The sequence below is a fragment of the Ovis aries genome, chromosome 2, assembly GCF_016772045.2.
Source record: "Ovis aries strain OAR_USU_Benz2616 breed Rambouillet chromosome 2, ARS-UI_Ramb_v3.0, whole genome shotgun sequence".
Taxonomy (NCBI): Eukaryota; Metazoa; Chordata; class Mammalia; order Artiodactyla; family Bovidae; genus Ovis; species Ovis aries.
In genome coordinates this window covers 54,040,156-54,057,783 of record NC_056055.1, presented here as the reverse complement: position 1 = coordinate 54,057,783, position 17,628 = coordinate 54,040,156, and positions in this window count along the sequence as shown.

The window sequence follows — 17,628 nt, the reverse complement described above, 5'->3', positions numbered from 1 at the left end:
ATTCATGATCACATATTCTTCTAAAAGGATTTGGGATATAAATGATGAATTATTCTCCAATTTCCTTAACTTGTCTTATTCTATAGTAAATCGCATTGCAATGAAGCAAAGACCTGGAATTAAGTATAATGTACAGGATATGTCCATTTATAAATATTGTAAAATGTGGATTATAAATCAGAAAACTGAGCAGCCAGAAAGATGTCTCTATCATTACCACAAAATCTCCATGACCGTGGGCAAATTATTTATGTTCTATAACCATTTCTATATCTGTAAAATCAGGAATGTGTTAGTCATTTCAAATATACCATATAAGTAAAGACAGGTAGTACTGGGGAAGGGGAACTTATATAGAGAATAAGAAAATAGTCCAAAGGGCACTCAGCTCTTTAGAAAAGAGACTTGCAAAGTAAAATAAGAAAGAACATCTCATTTTAAAGTGCAGTGCTTTATCAAGTATATATTTGATTTTTAATTTCTCTTGTATTTTAAAGAACTGACTGGAAAAGAGTAACTGCCTTTTAGAGAGAAGAGGGGTTATGTGGTGAGTTTCTGTAAGGGACACTTTGTTTACTAAGCGGCTTTGGATCTGCTCTTTTAAATGCAAATCAATGACCCTAACCTTTAAGATATGTGGTTTTGTGGTTTGGAGTTTTGTTTCTGATTCTCATTTATAGAATGAGAATGTAGACAGACTAATGTAGTGGTTGTCAAAGTGTGGTACCTGGACTAGCAGAAGCAGCAGCATCTGGGGACTTCTTAGAAATGTAAACTCAGCCCCACAGCACCTACTGAATCAAAAACTTGGGGAGGGGCCAGGCCATCTGCTATAATAAGTCTTGCCTGTGCGTGCTAAAGTTGGAGAGACATTGGACAAAAGGGTCTTTTCTTAGAAATATGCAAAAAACACCCTAATTCATTAAATGTATACTAGTATTCAGAGATCAGATATAAATTGAGTACCTGTAAGACACCAGGTGGCGTTAGTAGTAAAGAACCCACCTGCAAATGCGGGAGATGAAAGAGACGTGGGTTTGACCCCTGGGTCGGGAAGATTCCCTGGAAGAGGGCATGGCCACCCACTCCAATATGCATACCTGGAGAATCCCATGGACAGAGGAGCCTGGCAGGCTACAGTCCATAGGATCGCAGAGTTGTATATGACTGAAACGCCTTGGCACAAGACCTTTTCTAACATTAAGAATCTATATTTTCTGGTTCTCTTAGATTAAGATCTGACACCCTAAATTTCAAAATGGAGCTGGTTTTTATGTTTAAGTAATAAACCCTTGAAAATATGCAATTTATATTGGAAGTGCTGACACAATCTTAATGATAGCATTGCAAATGGCGATGCTATAATTAAGCTTCGATCTCCTTTGGGGAAAAAATAGAGGGAGAGAGAACGCGAAGAAGGAGGTTACTGTTCAATGAACTGCTCTGTCATTTGCTGCAGTGATTCTTAATTGTGTCTCATTACAGCAAGGTGATCATTACTCTACTTGTCTGTCTGATTTAGAGACCACTAAAAGTGTCTTGTAACTCGCAGCCGTCTCCCTTGCAACAGTCCTTTGCCTCTCACCCTCATTACTCAGAATCTGTCCAATTATTTGTCATTAAGGTAATAAAAAGGACTGCAGCAGAAAATGTGGGAGGTAACTGTTGGAGGTCTGCCCAGGGAAGAAGAAAAAATGCAAACTGTTTTCAAGGCACTGGGAAGGTGACATCGTTAATTAAGTGTTAGGGAATATGCAAATCAGTTCCACTCTCAAGAGACTGTAATAAAACTGAGAAAACATTATTATCACTGCAAGTAAGAGAAGGCTGTTTTACCCCATCTGGAAGACTGTCATTTTCCGGTGGAGACTCAAGCAAGGAAGGGAGGGGGCTAGGAAGGAGTGAAGAAGGTGGGGTTGTTCGGGACCATTGAGTCTGCTTAGGTTGTTAAGAGTTCAGAATTAAGGTGTCAACACAGAGGGCCAGTGGATTACAACTTTTAATGAGGGATGTTTGTCTAATCACAGGATTTGCACACCCAATTTCCTCTACAAAATGACTTACAACTCATCAACAGGCAGTGTTTTTGTAGGTTAAAGGAAGGGGAGAGGAATTGAGGTGGAGGCTGGCAGCTGGCACAGTTGGCATCTTGGGTGTTTTCTAAAGGCAGTAATGAAGCACTTGAAGGTATGTGGACACTTGCTTATTTATTAAAAATACACTGACCACCAACAGAAGCCTCTGGGCCTTTGCTCAAGCTGAAACCTCTGCCTGGAATGCCTTTTCTCCATTCCTCCTACAACATTTTGTTACTCTGGCTAACTCATTTCTTATCTTTTGAAGTTCATAGTGTCAATTTCCTGTGCAGTCTATACCATGTCCACCCCAGATGAGTGTGCCAAAGCAAGAAGAATGTGCTTGTCATCCAAATACAGCTTCGGGGAAGGTTCTCTTGCTTTCTTATTCTATCCAGGTTGCAGATGTTTATATAAAACCTTCTAATATGGAGATATGGCAGTCACACCTGACCCTAGAGTTTCCAAGGCAGACTTTCATTTGATCACAAGGAAATGAAAGTATATCTCAACAACATTTAGGAGCAATCATCTTGTATGCTGCATGAGTTAGTACCTGCTGTTTAAACAAGCCACTCCAAAACTGTGATGTTTAATTATTACTCAGGGTCTATATTTGTGCTGGGCTTTCACCACCTGAACGCAGGGTTAGTGAGTCTATGATTGGGTAGGCTGACTCCTTCACATATTTAGGTGTTCATTGGCTCTAAATTGGCCTAGAAAGGCCTTGGGATCTTCTTCAGAGGGTCTCTAATCCTCCAGTAAGTTAGTGTATGCTTGTTCACAGGCTGGTGATAGGGGTTCTGAGAGTGTATAGAAGCATGCAAGAGGTTGAAGTATAGGCTTGGAACCGGTGCACTCTCACTTCGGTCCGTTTTATTAGTCAAAGGACTACTGTAGAATCAAAGGGTAGGAAACTGCTTCCACCACTTCATGGGAAGAGCTACAATGTCACACTTCAAAGAACTTGGCAGCAGGCAGGACTGAAGAATTGAGGTACTCAATCCTCATTTGTGGCCATGACCAGGGCTAACTATCCTATACTGTATGGATCATGGTGGGGTGCAGGGAAGGATCTTATTTATGCCGCTTCCCTCTTAACCAGAAATGAACTTCCTTGCTGTATTAATTTCCTGAAGCTGCTATAACAAATGACCTAGCAGATTACAAAAATGTAAATTTATTCTCTCACTATTCTGGAGGCTCGAAGTTCAAAATCTAGAGCCATGTTCCCTCCAGGGTATCTTGGAAAGAATTCTTTCCTTGCCTCTTCTAGCTTCTGGTGGCTCCAGGTATTTCTTAACTTGTGACCCCATCACTCCAATCTCTGCATCCCTGGTCACATTGCCTCCTCCCTTTCTGTCTCCTATAAGAACACCTTCCACTGGATCTGGAGTCTAACCATATAATCTATGATGATGATGGCCTCCTCTCAAGATCCTAACTTAATTTGAAAAGACTCTTTTTAAAAAAAAAAAAAGGTGACATTTATAAGTTCTGAGGATTAGGACATGGCTGTATCTTCTTCAGGGGCACCATTCAGTCAACTGTGCTCACCTTCACCTTATTACTGTAGCTGATTCAGTTATGAGACTAGAAATAGCTCCCATCCCCTCCTTATGTAGATGGAAAAGCAGAAGCCTGTGGAGATGATGAATGGCAAGACTCTGCAAATGACAGTGACTGGGGCATTCCATGTCCTTTCCCATTCGTGCTCTATTTCAGTCAGTAGTTTCAAGTGGGAAATTATATCAGGGATCATGCTCATAGAAAACTGTATAACAGTGTTCTAAGAGCTCAGAAATCCTGGGCAGTGAGTGACTCTGGAATTATTAAAGCTGGTTAAACATGCCTTAGTCCTCACTGACTCATGTGAATTCTTTTTTCAGTTCAGTCACTCAGTCATGTCCGATTCTTTACGACCCCATGAACTGTAGCTGGCCAGGCCTCCCTGTCCATCACTAACTCCCGGAGTCCACCCAAACCCATGTCCATTGAATCAGTGATGCCATCCAACCATCTCATCCTCTGTCATCCCCTTCTCCTCCTGCCTTCAATCTTTCCCAGCATCAGGGTCTTTTCAAATGAGTCAGCTCTTCACATCAGGTGGCCAAAGTATTGGAGTTTCAGCTTCAACATCAGTCCCTCCAACGAACATCCATTGTCCAGCATTATATTAATGTTGCAAGATAGGGCCTGAAAGTGTTATACTTATTAACTTTTATTATTACTAATAAGCTGTCATTTACTGAATGCTGAGATCCATGATGAATGCACTGCTGCTACTGCTGCTGCTAAGTTGCTTCAGTCGTGTCCGACTCTGTGCGACCCCATAGACGGCAGCCCACCAGGCTCCCCCGTCCCTGGGATTCTCCAGGCAAGAACACTGGAGTGGGTTGCCTTTCCTTCTCCAACGCATGAAAGTGAAAAGTGAAAGTGAAGTCGCTCCGTTGTGTTTGACTCTTAGCGACCCCATGGACTGCAGCCTTCCAGGCTCCTCCATCCATGATGAGTGCACTATGTATTTTTATTTAACCCTCACTGTAAACTTTGCAAGGTAGGTATCTCTATCCTAGTTGCATAGATGAAGAATTTGAGGCTAGAGAGGCCACCTAGCTTGTCCTATGTCCACTCAGATAAGTGCTGGAACTGGGGTTCCAATCCAGCTCTAACTTCCTCCAAAACCCAGCTTCTAGAAAATAGTGTTCATTTTTCTGATAAGCTTTTGACAGACTTGTAAATTTCACAGACTGAAAGAAGTAATGAATCCCCTTCACTCCTATTACTCCACACCCCATCTCTAGAGAAGTTCTGGCTTTCACCTCTCATCTGAATTTTCATCAGTGAGCCTACGTGACAGACCTCCCAAACTCGAAGTGAAGAAAACTCTTCAGAGAAGCGGAGGATGTCACACACGTGCCAGCCCATCTGAGTAGCCTTTGTTTGGACTACTCAAGACCTCTTTGGGGCCAGACTTAGCCATGCATAATATCCCAGAACAAACAAACCCAACTCCAAAAGCTTTGGCAAACTGATGTTAATGTTACTAATTTTTTTAATAGTGATGGAGAATTAACACCACACATCAGATTGCCCAAAACCTAAAAGAACAATGTTACTAGAAATCTCTGTTTCCCTAGTGTTCCCTCCCCTTTATCATCCAGTATATAACTACCTTCTCCCATTTTCTCTACAATCTCTTCAAATGCCCTTTATTAACTTAGTTCTTCCCTCAGTTTGAGTCCCCAATTCAATAATATAAGAAAGACAAATACCATATGTATTATTATTTATGGAATCACAAATATGACACAAATTAACCTATATATGAAACAGAATCATGGACACAGAGAACAGAGAGGTGGTTGCCAAGTGGGAGAGGGTTGGGAGCAACGGAATAGGAGGTTGGGGTTAGCAGATGTAACAAAAGTAAGCTTTTCTATATAGTATGGATAAACAAGGCCCTACTGTATAGCACTGAGAACGATATTCAATATCCTAGGATAAACCACAATGGAAATAATACACTTTAAAAAGAAAGTATATATATTTACATCTCAGTCACTGTGCTGTACAGCAGTAATTAACACAATGTTGTATACTTCCCTTTAAAAAATAGGAATTAAAACAGATTTCATTGGAAAGAAGAATTTGTTGATAAATAAAAATTTTGAGGTTTTTTCTGTCTCATGTATAAGTTAGTGACAATGTTGAGCATTCCAGAAGGGTCATCCACGTCTTTTGGGTGCATGCTATATATCTAGATGTTTTCACGTAAGTGAACAACTAAAAATTAAAACAAAATTAATATTACTATCCTCATTTTCACATAAGATGAACTTAATCTCTGAGATGTTAATTTGTCCATGTTCATACAATTAGTAAGTTGAACTATCTAAGGGCTCCATCTACATACATTTTGTCATCCATCCCAGAATGACTAGGCACAAAGTTTCCTAGAGATACTCAAAATATTAACTGACTAAATTTATACTCAGTACTGATAAACTTATACCTGCACAAGCATATTGCAGTCAAGATCATCACTTCTGTAACTAGGTGAATACCTAAGGGAAATAATACAAGTTACAATCACAAGGGACAAGTCATTTGGTAAATGCAAACTCCTTTGAAAGAAACCAGAAGCCATAATTTCTGGGGAAAGAAGTAGAACAAGTTAGACGTTTCTAGAATAAAAAGAAAACTGCAGCGCTAATTTCTGACACTTCTGACATCACTGACAAAGGGACAAGTTCAGTTCCTCTTAAGATACTAGAATGAGTTTTACTAAGGTACCATGGCACGGAATGTTGTGTGTTCCTGGGTTGCTACTTCCTTTTCCTCATGAGAGGACAATGAGGCTGTATTTCTCAGCCTCCCACATGAATGAATTCTAGCCAACAGAATGTGGGCAGCAGTGACATCTGCCACAGGGATCCCTTGTATACAGTCCTCTACATTCTTGTACTTTCTTTTGGAAGACCCAGAGGATAGGAGAACTTTAAGATGCAGAGAACATATATCCCTGAATATCTTAGCATGGGCTACCCTGAAAGAGACTCAGGTATAAATATCGGGTTGGCCACAAAGTTCATTTAGGACTCATAAGAGTCCATAACATCTTAGTACAGAAAAATCTGAACAAACTTTGTGGCCAACCCAACAGTTTATTGGGACAGTGATCCCAGAAGCAGTTAGGAAGGCAGAGATAGTGGCTGAAGGAAACTATTAAAAGGGTGAGGTATTCAGGTCACTGGGGTAAGGAAAGAGAGCATAGTTCAGCAGTTCTCCTGAGAGGCCTACAAAATTCCACCCAGGTTTTTCTGCCCAAAGGTTGGGAGGTGGGAGCATCTGTGTAGTAGCTCACATCTGTCATCCTTCCACAAACCAAGAGCTGCCCTCAGGGATATTAATCCCACTGCTGTTCTAAGCTCTCAAGTGCCAGGACTGAGTGCACTCCTCCAACACCACCCCTGAGAATTCAAAGCTCTCCAAAGAAAGAACAAGGATGCCAACCACGATGCATGCCGCAGGTGAGATGCTGACAGCAGGAACTGTTCATATCTGTCCTACTTGACAATCAGAGACAAGGATCAAAGATGTGGACTGAGGCCGATAATGTGTCTGCTGAAAGACTGTGGAGCAAAGCATACCCTCTCCAACACTGAGCCAGCCCACACTGAACCATGACAAGAGTGAAAAAGAAGCTTTCGTTGTGTCTAGCCTGAATTTTATAGCTTTTGTTCAGTTTGATTTGGGTGGAGTGTCTAGGTTACCCTGATAAATACAAATGGGAGAGTAGACAATCCAGAACCAATGAAGTTTCCAGTTTTTTCTAAAACCATGATGTACATTTAATCACCATTATTAATTAGATGTTCAATATTCAGATATCTTAGTGGGAAGTCATGACAAAGTGAAGATTATTTTCCTGAGCCTCATTGACAAATTTAAAATGCAATGTAAGTTTTAAACTGAGATTTTCATTTTTTAAATAAAATTTTTAAAGAACATTAATATTCACAACATTAAAGAAGGGTGGTAAAGTATACAATAAATATTATGGGAAGTATAAATTAATAAACTTTTCCATTAGTTTGTGTTAATATGTATTAACAATACACACTAAGAATTTTCTAAAAATTCTTCAGTTTGTATTTTTAGATTCCAAAGCTATCTAATTAGTCTATTTGTTTATGTCATGCCTTTCTCAAGAAAGTATTCAAAATTACTCCTTCAGGAAGCACTTCCTAAGGAAATTGTCATAAATTCACAAAAATTTAAGGTGTGGGAAAAAATCCCATTATTTTTCAGTTCAGTTCAGTCACTCAGTTGTGTCTGACTCTTTGTGACCCCATGAACCACAGCATGCCAGGCCTCCCTGTCCATCACTAACTCCCGGAGTCCACCCAAACCCATATCCATTGAGTTGGTGATGCCATCCAACCATCTCATCCCCTTCTCCTCCTGCCCTCAATCTTTCCCAGCATCAGAGTCTTTTCCAATGAGTCAGCTCTTCACATCAGGTGGCCAAAGTATTGGAGTTTCAGCTTCAACATCAGTCCTTCCAGTGAACATCCAGGACTGATCTCCTTTAGGATGGACTGGTTGGATGTCCTTGCAGTCCAAGGGACTCCATAGCATATAATTGGAAGTTAACTAAATGTCCAATAATTGGAGATTCATTAAGTTATGGCATATTCATATAATGGGCTATTATGTGCTCATCATAATTCATGACTTCAAAAATATTTAATGTCCTTAGGAAGTGTTCATCCATAAAGTTATATGAAAAAAGATACAAATTTGAATATGCTGTATAGTATGTAACCAAAATACACATATATAAATTAACAACTGGAGGAAAATATATTAAAACATTAATACTATATCAACATTGTAACAATATACCTGCTAGCAATAGGATTATGGCTAATTTTAATTTTATTGCTTTGCTTTATTTCCTATAATAAATTTGCTATTATGAGTATATATTTCCTTTACTATTATAAAATTATTAAAATGTCTTAAATTGCTTTTTCCAAATGTATTTTGTGTACATAATGATGAGTCTGTTTTATGTACAATCCAGGTGTGTTGGAAGAGTTTCCCTGAGACCCATGAAGCCTTTTGCTAGCAAACTTTGCAACAAGTGGACAAAGTTGTACAGGGCATATTATTTACAGCATTTAATTAGGGCAAAAGTGCTTAAATAGAAATGTGATCATGTTATTCCAGAACTAAAAATTACCTGGTCCCCCCACCCACCGCCTTCAGAACAAAGCTGCAACCCTTTAGGGTGGCACCTAAGACCATCTCTGACAGCCCTTGTCTGCTTCCACAGCTGACCTTTCGTTCTGCCCATAGCCACCGCTCTCCAGCCAGAGTGACTTCCTGGCAGTTTGGGAAACGCATAGTGCTACCTCTGGTCTCAGTGCCTTCAGATTGCTGTTTGTTCTTGGAAGAGAATAGGAGTGAGTGAGCAGAAGGGGTGAGAGAGAAAAGCCAGTTCACGGGTACATCATCACACTATTGCTATAAGGAAAGAGACTCAATTCACTGGTCTTTCTTGAGAAGCCTACATAAGTCCTCCCATATTCTCCACTCAAAGGACAAGATTTACAAGCATTTATCCATCAAGTCCCATCTTCTGTTCATTAAGAGTTGCCACAAGGGCATTAACTCCCTTGCATAGTAGGGATGCCTGCCTCTCCATGACTCCCCTTGACTTACTCCTGTTGACCACTCAAAATTCATTTTGGAGTTTCTTTGGAAAGATTCCCACGATCACCTTCTATACCAAACTCCTAAAGCTTCCTTACGTACCCCTACTCCAGGTACCATCACCATAAAGCTCTCCTGCAACTAAAATAGCATCCTGTAATCATGCAGTCTATACTTGTAAGCCTTTTCTCCTATTCCTGGTGCCACAGGGGCAGAATTTTCCTTCCATTTCTGTGCTTCTGCCTGTATTCTGTACCTGCACTGGATCTGGCAATAGTAGGCACTTTATACATATATGTCAGTTGAATGAGTGCAGCAGGTAGTGATACAATTTTAACTAAGCATAATAAACATTACGCCTATATCCCGTATTGTCTTCAGGCAGCCAACTGAGTCATTCTCCTGAGCCAAATCTCAACAACCTCTACTCCAAAACCGCATCTCACTGAAGTCTCGGATAACCTGCAGAAAGGAGAGCTATATGAAAGCCTGTATCATCTGTTATTTGTGTGCCAAGAAGATAAACCAATCCCTATAGAGAACTTACATAGTATAGCACATCACAGTAATACATTTGTGCCAAATCAGCCCCCTCCCAGCTTTACAATTGTTCGCACGTCCTCTCTGCCAACCTGGATATGCTTCCTCAGTCAGACTTGGCTTCAGGCCTCATCGTTAACGGTCCCTTGAGATCCCCAAATCCTCAATTCTGACTTCTACAGGGTCCTTTTATTTTTCTAGTCTGGGACTGTCTCTAAAAGTCCCCACTCTGAAAACTAAGGCTAAGATTTACTTTATTTTCCTCAATATGGTTTACATATTACATTTTATTTTACTCATTAGAAATGCCAAGGGGTAGTTTTCAAATGTAATTTGTACAATGGCACAAAGACAAAAATATAAGCAATAAATACTATTTTTTTTACCAACAGTTATTCAGCCCTATTATCAACAAAATTTAAGTATCTCTGTCAAAATTCTTAACAGTATCCTCCTGTTCCTCATTTCTACCACATAGCACCCAAGTTCTCTGCTAAATACATACTAAGAAAGTAGTTAAAGAATACTAAACAGATAACAAATCATTAGCCTTTCCAAGACAGTCACAGGTTCCTGATTGCACCATATTTTTAGCTGTGCTTTTGGTCGATCCACACTTCTATGTAGACAGAGGCATGCCTAGCACAGCTGTCCCTCTAATCTCAGGTACCTTATAGTCTTGTTGCGCACTGGGGCATCTGGGAGAATCAAACAGCCTCAGAGTTCTTGAGTAAATTAGAAACTGGAACCACTCAATACTAATAATCTTCATTAAGTCATTAAACATTCTTTTCTCACAAACAAACCAATACAAAAGACATTTTGTAGTCGAGACAAGGAAGTCAATATTTTTCTGTTAAAGGACAGACAATAAATACTTTACGCTTTCTGGGCCATATGATTCATCTCATCTATTCAGCTCTGTTGTAATGCAAAAAAGCTGCAACAGACACTATGTAAACAAATGGGAGCGGCTGTATTGCAACACAACTTTATCCAAAAAAGCAGGTGGTAGGCCAAATTTGGCCCATAGGCTGCTGCTACTCCCTGGTCTGGATAAATCAATATTATTCTCAAAAATCTAAAAAGTTCAAAGGAAAACAACCCTCTCAATAATTAAACTCTTATTTACCAGGTTTACCAGGATGACAACAGCACAGCTATTTCTTTTATTAAAGCCAAAGTATCAAACTGGCCCAGAGCTGTATGATAGGTGTTCTCCAACATCTGGCACTAAGGCAGCTTGACTCCCTCAGAGTCCTACTGATCTGAGCTCAAGGTTTTGTTCAGTTTTTAATAATAACCAGTAACTCACAGTAAAGTGTATGCTAAATAAGGAAATCTAATTACATTCAAATAATCAGAATCTGTATATTTTGCTTAAAAGTAACAGGAAAAAGCTAATTTGATTTCCTAATGTAATACACAAAAACACACTTCCTGTATCAATGAGTCCCTGGAAATCCTGATGGAAGGCTCCAATTTGACATCTTAAAGGAAAAGGAGATGATCCTCTTGGAAAAAGACAACCAGCAGGCTGTGTATCTGCCCACTCCTACATTCTCTTTTTCAGGCCTTTTCTTGCTGAAACTGGATTTGTACTGATTAGAAGCTACGGTTTTCAGAGAATTCAAGATAGATTATTTTTCATAAGGTTGCATAAGCACTTCTATTTCCTATTCAGGGTTTAGTTTTACTTGAAGAAAAGAAAAACTATGAGTCAGAGGAACTTGAGTGCATGGAAAAGTTACTACCAAAGGATTGTAGACCAGCAAATGAAGTGTTTGAAGATTCAATTACCTCAAAGTAAATCCCAAATCTTTATACCTTCCCTCATTGAGCTGCTCCTCTAGGCCAGGTGCTTTCACTTAAGAAATTCATTGGCATCAGACAGTGGTAAGGAAGAATTTATCTCTTAGATCAACTCATACTGATAACCAGTTTTCAGGGGTAACTTACTTTAAACAAAACTAATGCATTTGACTCTATTAGCATATTTAATTTTTTAACTTATAGTCTAGTTTAGGGGATTTTAACCTTTTTGTGCTATGGACCTCTTTAGCAGTCTGCTCATGACTTTGATCCCTTATCAGAAATAAGGTTATTAAATTCATAAATTAAGTTACATAAGTAAACATGTACATGTAAGTACAAAGGAAACCAAATCTATTGAGGTATGATTGTCAAAGATTTTTAATGTCTTTTTTTCTGCCTTTTCCATTTTTTTTGTTGTTGTCTCTACTTCTTCACTTTTTTGCCATTCCTTCTCTTTGTTTTTTAGTAAACAGAGATTGAGAAAACAAAAAACATACTTTTAAAGAAGCTAAGAATCTCTGCATTTCTAAAGATTCCATGTACCTACCAGTAACAGAGGAAGCTAAAAATCCAGCCAACTAAGAAAATACTAATCTTTCACCTAATCCAGTTCTAGGTAAACCATGGACTCACCTCATCCTTGATGTGGAATGTGTCTTCCTAGTATAGACAGTAGGCATTATTTTCTGACCATAGCATTATTCTACCAACCAGCACCTCCATATATGGGGATCTATCCATCATTTGGATCTCAACTTGAATAACATACCACTTCTGAGAATTTTCACTGACTCCCAGGATTCTGGGCAAGAATACCACATTTTGCAAACCAGCTGTACGCTGAATATCAGAGAATTCAGCAAGTCATACAATACATGTAATTTCCGATTTACATTTTAACATGTCTGTTCCCTACATCGGCTTCCTTCCAGTGCCCAGTACAAAACCTTGAATACGTAGAGACTCAAGGAGTATTTGTTGGAGGAAAAAACCATCCTAACAAGGCAGGCCTCCAGCACCACATTTATTATCATTCCTTGCTTTCATACCAAATTTGGACTTTTACCAAGAAAGCCCTACAGTTGGATGGCCTAAAGTACCTCTTTCAGATTAATAACTAATGTGCAGAATTTCTAGTTGAATCCCCAAGATTTTCTTTTCACCAAAAGACAAGTGTTAGAATGTTCATATAAGCACTATTCATTATAGCCACAAACTAGACACTACCCAAGCACTCAACAAAGGTAGACTGGATGAATAAGTTATGATATATTTACATACCAGAATACCAGAAGGCAATGAGAATAAAGAAGCTAATGAGTAAATCATATAACCAATTCTGAGTCAAAAAAAAAAGTGAAAAGTGTAGTCGACCAGTCTTGTCTGATTCTTTGTGACCCCATGACTGTAGACCACCAGGCTCTTCTGTCCATGGAATTCTCTAGGTAAGAATACTGGAGTGGATTGTCATTTCCTTCTCCAAGGGATCAAATCTCAGTATCCCACACTGCAGACAGATTCTTTACCATCTGAGCCACAAGGGAAGCCCTGAGTCAAAGAAGCCATTAAAAATGTACTTAGTAGATGAGTTCATTAAAAATAGGTGAAATGGGAATTATTTTTTTCAACAAATGGTCCTAGGACAACTATATATCCACAAGCAAAACAAAAAATTTGGAATCTTACCTCATATCGTATACAAAAAGTATACCATCAAGGACTAAAATATAGACATAAGTATGTACAATCTTGGATTAGGCAGTATTTTTAACACAATACCAAAAGCACAATACCACAATAAAAATCGACAAATTGAACTTGATCAAAATTTTAAAACTTTTGTCCTTAAAAGGATATCATTAAGAAAATGAAAAGAGAGCCCAAAATGAAAGGAAAATTTTGCAAATCATGTACTTGATAAGATATCTATATCTAGAATGCATAACAAAGTATTACAACTCAATGATAAAAAGGCAACTGAACCTAAAAGTGGACAAAGAATCTAAACAGTTTTCTAAGGAAGATATAAAACCCCCAAGCACATTAAAAGATGCAATGTTATGGGCCTTTAGGGAAATGCAAGTCAATGCCACAATGAGATGCCATTTTATACCGCTGAAAATGGCTCTCACTGAAAAGACAGACAACCACAGGATGCAGAGAAATCAGAATTCTCATACACTGTTAATGGGAATGTAAAATGGCACCCCTGCTTTGGAGAACAATTCAGTAGTTACTCAAACATTTAAGCATAGGATTATCATGTGATCAATCCAGCGATTACATGCCTAGGAATGTATCCAAGAAAAATGAAAACACATGTCTGCACGAAAACTTGTACATAAGTATTTATAGTAGCATTAGTCTTAGAATCTAAAATGTGGCAACAACCCAAATGTTCATTCACAAATTAATGTATTTTAAAAATGTGATGTATCCATACAATGCACTGTTATTCAGCAATAAAAGAAACGTGTTGGTACATGCTACAACATGGGTGAATTTTAAAAACATTGTGCTAAATGAAAGAAGCCAGTCACAAAGGAACACATATTATGAACAAGTTATGAAAATTTATTGAGTGATATGTTGATCATTTTTTAACATTTTAGTGTCTATGTTTTCGTGAAATAATTTTTATCTAGAAAAAAATGTAACTTGGTCTGGTAAACAAGAAAATGTTCTCCAAAACTACCCATATATCCAACTAGCCATAGGAAACAGTGAATGTGTTACCTTAAAGGGAATTGGGGGTTGCAGATGGAATTAAGGTTGTCAATAAACTGATCTTAAAATAGGGAGGTAATCCTGGAATATTTATGTGGCCCCAGTGAAATCTAGGTTCTGAAATGTGGAAGCAGGTGGCAGAAGAATGGTCAAAGTAATGTGATATGACCTGAGAAAGGTTCAGCTTGCCACTGCTGACTTGAAGATGGAGGAAAGAGCAACAAGTCAAAGAATATGGCAGCTTCTAGAAGCTGGAAAACGCAAGGACATGTGCCTACTCAGAGCCCACAGAAAGGAACACAGCCTTGTAGACGCCTTGATTTTTAGCCCAGGGAGACCCATGCCAGACTTCTGACCTCCAGAACTGGAAAATGAAAAATCTAGTGTTGTTCAAACCACTAAGTTTATGGTATTTGTTTCAGCAGCCATAGAAAACTAATACACTTAAAAACATCAGTTTCTAAATACCTATTAAATCAGAATTGAACCGAATCTTCTTAAAGATAGCCTCAGGAAACAGAAAAATTACAGAACAGAAATCATTTTCTCTAATGAAGCAGAATAACATTGCATATGGACACAGACCCAGCACTGATGTTAACCTCTCATATATCTCATCTATGGCCAGTGATAGCAGATCTCAGGAAAGAAGAGAATTAATAGCTAGCATGTCCCCAGATTACCCAAACCCTGGCAAGTGGCCAGTTTAACAAGGTGTTATACAGTAAGCCAATAAATCTAGATAGCTGTAAAAAGTAGTGGCAGTAAGAGAGAAATGAATGGGAAAGTCTCAAAAGTTTTAGACTTAGATCTTATGACGTTCAGTTCAGTAGTGCTCTCCAATTTTGTTCGAATTTCAAAGCTCAAATGTCAGACAAGATTTTCAATAGATTCTTTTCCAAAACCACAAAAGCCACATTGAAAGGAAAATGGGATGGGTAATTCTTGGAGCATAAGTATATTTTAAAAATTTGCTCTAGTTTCACCTTTGCATGTGCAAAAATAATGACAAGTATAAAATGAGCCTGAAAGTATGGTAAGAAAAGGTGGTAAGGTGGCAGTCATGTAAATGACTGTTACCACAATCTTAAGTATATTCAAGCAGTGTTCTGGAAACCACAAAACTTAGAAAACATGACCCCTGCACCATTTCCTTTCCCTTTAAATAGGAAATACTCAAATTACCCAATATTAAAACTCCTCTCATTCTCTCTCACTCATAAAACCCAAAAAGGCAATGTGTGAGTTCAGGCATAGGGACAGCCTTCTCCTTAATTTTAATATAGCTGAACTTTTACCCAGAAATTATATAACACACTAAGTTTTAGGAGAAATAATACTGTTTCTACCCTATTCAAATTAGAATATTTTTCAGATTGCAAAAGTGTTCCCCTGATTCAAGACATAGCATTCAACTGTGAAATCAATTTCTAAATCCAGAGAGTAACATTTATTCCTAGTGCTACTGTTCCATGATTCCATGAGAGAACAATTCCATTCCACCCTGAGACTTTGGGCAGAGATCAGAGCAAAGGTCCTGATATCATAAACTTTCAACAATGTCAAATCCCAAAACAGAAAAGAGGAAGGAAGGGCCTCTGCACTCCTTCCTGAAGCTCATCAGAGCCCTTTCTTGGTTGATCTTAGAGAGATAAATTACCTCCCCCTGTGCACTCTTTAATTTTCTCTCTTCATATTCAACATGAAGAGGGACCTGAGAAGGTTAACTGAAGAAGGTTAACTCACACGCAATATGCATTACCCATTGCCCTTTCCTGATTTCAAATTAAGTATATAATTAGTGGGAAAGGAAATCCATGCCTTCTGGTGATGAAAAATTAGGAAATCAATAGGTGGTTGCCTCTGCAGGGACTCAGGGGAATTTGGGGTCGTCAGTTGGGGCTGCCAGTTATAATATCTGAAGTGGCTACACAGGCATCCTGTTCAAGCCTCAAAGCACTGAACAGATGCCCCACTTCTGGGCTGCCTGGCTCTGAAGACTTGAAAAGAGAAGTGAAAAGATGAAATTGATCTGAGAAAATGTAGGTAACAAAGTAAAGGCAACAAGATTGCTTTTAATACTTCCAGAAAGCTTAGGAAGCAAAAGATTTATACACATTTCTCAAAATATTAAAATAGAAACTATTTTCTCCTCCTTTCCCCCGCAACCACTACAAACGATGCATTCCTTCAAGCACTGTCTCCTGCTTCACGCAGGAAGTTATTATATGGCTGCCCTCTTAGGTGTTGGAGGATATATAGCACTTTTACCCTTAATTGTGTGCTGCCTTGATTTTATGGCCTGCCTGCACAAGCCAGCATTATTTTAGTGCTGTTTAGGGGATGAACACATTTACTGATGTGTGGAGCTTTCTGTGTTCATAAACTCCTGCATGTGGGGACTTGAATCAACCTTCCTTTGTAAATTTTTTCAGTGACACCATCCTTTTCTAAACACTGGTAACCCACAGCCAACTGAGGAAATAAACAGTCAGGTTCATTTATTTGTATTCAGTCTCTTTTCTCTGTTGTACAGTGCTGTGTAGCATACAGTTTCAACACTACATAAATAAACCATAGTTGTATTCATTCACTTAGGTTTATGAACAGTAGAATCCCAGAATTGTCTTTCTGCATTACAAGCCTCAATTACTGCTTTTAAAGAAATAGACTATTTAATTAGCACCACTGGATTTTCCCCCAACAAGATAGATGTCTCATGTAGTGATCCGTATTTTAAAATTTTATTATAATTTGTGCAATAGAAAATTAACCTAGATTGAGATCACAGGCGTCCTTTTGAGGTATTTTTAACCTGGTTTCTTTAAAGTTAAACATAACTGCTATTCCTTTCCCTTTGACTAGCTTACCAGGAGAGGCTCCTCCTTCAGACCTCATGGACTTTAAAAGCAGGGGCTTTGGAGGGAGCCAGACTTAATTTCTACTCCTGACTCATTCTACATGGGCTCTCTGGACCTTGATTTTAGTGCTTTTAATAGAGAATATTTTTCCTATATTTTAAAGTATTTAATACAGCCATCATGGAGAACAGTATGGAGATTCCTTTAAAAAACTAGGAATAAAACTACCATATGACCCAGCAATCCCACTAGTAGGCATATACCCTGAGAAAACCATAGTTCCAAAGGATACATGTTCCCCATGTTTACTGCAGCACTATGTCCAATAGCCAGGACATGGAAACAACCTAAATATCCATCAACAGATGAATGGATAAAGAAGTTGT